Below are 2816 nucleotides of genomic sequence, written 5' to 3' on the forward strand. Positions count from 1 at the left end.
ACTTTGGGAGGCCAAGGCAGGCAGATCACCTGAGGTCAGAAATTCAAGACCAGTCTGGCCAACATGATGAAACCCCGTTTCTACTAAAAATACAAAAGTTAGCCGGGTGTAGTGGTGGGCACCTGTATTCCCAGCTACTTGAGAGGCTGAGGCAGGAGAATCACTTGAACCCGGGAGGAGGGGGTTGCAGTGAGATGAGATCATGCCATTGCACTCCAGCCTGGGCAACAGGGTGAAACTCCATCTCAAAACAAAAATAAAGGAGAGGGGGAACCTGGCTTGCTGTGGGCAACTAGAAAGTTTGAAAAGAGTCCAGAATTGATAGGCTGCAGATGAGGCAGCTCTAACCTCACTGTGCCCCTAAGCTTCAGACCAACCCACGTAGCCATCAAGAGCAGATATTTGCACTTGGATATCCTAAAAGCATTTCAAACCCACATCCAAAAGTATTCCCCCCCGACCCCATTTATCCCATCAACCCCCACCTACTTCTCCTTTGGCACCCAACTCAATAAATAGCCCAGGGCAAGTCCCTGGGAATCACACCTCTCCCTTCATCTCCATGTCTTCTAAGTTACCAAATTATGCTAGAAATCTTTTAGATCCGTCTCCCCCTCCCTATTTCTTCTGCCACAGTTCAAGCCCTCACTGTCCCTGGATTTTGTTACTACAGATGTCTAAGAGGTCTCCTGGCTTCCACTTCTTGACCTGTTTCGACACGTCTGCTGCCCTGCCAGCCACCACAGAGAGCTTTCTAAAACAGAAAGTATATGTCATTGCCCTATTTATTATTCATTTGTTCTCTACCCCTGGCAGGACAAAGCCCAAAGTCACAAACAGTCCCAATGTATTTGTGATTTGGACTCTGACTTCTTCTCACATGTCATCTTTCACCACTCATAACTTCAGCCAAGCCCAAGTTTTGCAGTTCCTTCAATGCCACCTTTGGCTTTGACACTAATGGCTCACTCTTCCTGGAAGTGCCCCCCTTCTTCTACTCTTTGCCTGGCTAAAATTAACTCACCTAGACTCAGCTCAGGCTGGTATTTTTCCTGGCACCCCTTTTATACCTCCTTTTGATACTTCCATAACATCTTGTGCAAACAAGAGTCACTACTCACCCTAAACTGTGTTTGCTCACACATCTGTGTCCCTCGTTAAACTATGAGCTGTGGGGTTGTAGGCACACTGTCCTATTCAGCATTTGATATTAAATATTCATCCAACAAATACCTGAGGACCTACGACATGCCAAATACTGTAGATGTAAAGGGGTATAGCAGTCAACAAAGCAAAAACACTCCTTGCTATGAAGTGGGAGGTGGCATAAACAAAGTTATATGTAGAATGAAAACTGCTGTGCGGAGAATTAAAATAAACCATAATATGAAAGTGACTGGACAGGCTGGGTATAGTGGCTCACGCCTGTAATTCCAGCACTTTGAGAGGCCAAGGTGGGTGGATCATCTGAGGTCGGGACTTTGAGACCAGCCTGACTAACACGGTGAAACCCCGTCTCTACTAAAAATACAAAATTAGCCGGGTGTGGTAGCACGCACCTGTCATCCCAGTTACTGGGGAGGTTGAGGTAGGAGAATCGCTTGAACCCAGGAGGCAGAGGTTGCAGTGAGCCGAGATTGTGCCATTGCACTCCAGCCTGGGCAAGAAGAGTGAAACTCTGTCTCAAATAATATAACAACATAACATAACATAACATAACACAACATAATATAACATAACACGACTGGACAGGTACTTTAGATTGGGTATGTCAGAAAGTCCTGTCTTGGGAAGCGACATTGAAGCTGGTAAGTGAATGTCAACAAGGTAGGTATTCTGAGTTTTGGAGAGAAAAGCACTCCAGCAGGGAGGACTACCAGAGCAAAGTCCGGGAGGGCCACCAGAGCAAAGGCCGGGAGGGGCAAAGGTCCGTGTGTCTTAAAGTGTGGGAAAGTAGTGAAGGTGGGGAGACAGGAAGGCAGGGGCCAGATTTAACTTTGTAGGCCAGAGTAGAGTTTTTATTTTTTATTTTTTTATTTTTTGAGACGGAGTCTCGCTCTGTCACCCAGGTTGGAGTGCAGTGGCACAATCTCGGCTCACTGCAACCTCCACCTACCGGGTTCAAGCGATTCTACTGCCTCAGCCTTCCGAGTAGCTGGGACTACAGGTGCGTGCCACCATGCCCGCTAATTTTTTGTATTTTTAGTAGAGACTTGGTTTCACCATGTTGGCCAGGATGGTCTAGATCTCTTGACCTTGTGATCCACCCACCTCTGCCCTCCAAAGTGCTGGGATTACAGGTGTGAGCTATCACACCCGGCCAAGTTTTGATTTTATTCCAAGTGTGATAGAGAGTGAGATGATCTGATTTTTGTGCTTTGAAAGATGACTCCGAAACTGCTATCTGGCTACTGGACTGTGCGGAGGGGAAACTGAGACCCGTTTGGAGGAGAGAGACGTTGGTGGCCTGGATAGCGTGGTGGCAGCAGTTCTGGAGAAAGTGGATGGCTCTGGGTTATGTGGTGAGTTACAGTGGTCAGGAACAAATGACAGGCAGATGAATTAGGGTGACCCTTAGATTTCTGGCTGCATGCAACACTCGGGTAGTTACTGGGAAACCGAGCAGACGCTCAGACACTTCCGAGCCTTGAGAAGGAGGCCTTGAGAAATCCGTTCTCCCGCCAGGCTTCGGCGTGAGTTAAAGTCGGGCAGCCGGAAAGCGACAGGCTCAGACCCGCAGCCGGTGGCCTCGCAGCGCCAGGACGCCTGGACACCAGGAGAGCGCGGGGACTCTCCGAGCCCGGCGCGGGGGTTTC

Source organism: Mandrillus leucophaeus, unplaced genomic scaffold (assembly GCF_000951045.1).
Source record: "Mandrillus leucophaeus isolate KB7577 unplaced genomic scaffold, Mleu.le_1.0 Scaffold497, whole genome shotgun sequence".
NCBI classification, from domain to species: Eukaryota; Metazoa; Chordata; class Mammalia; order Primates; family Cercopithecidae; genus Mandrillus; species Mandrillus leucophaeus.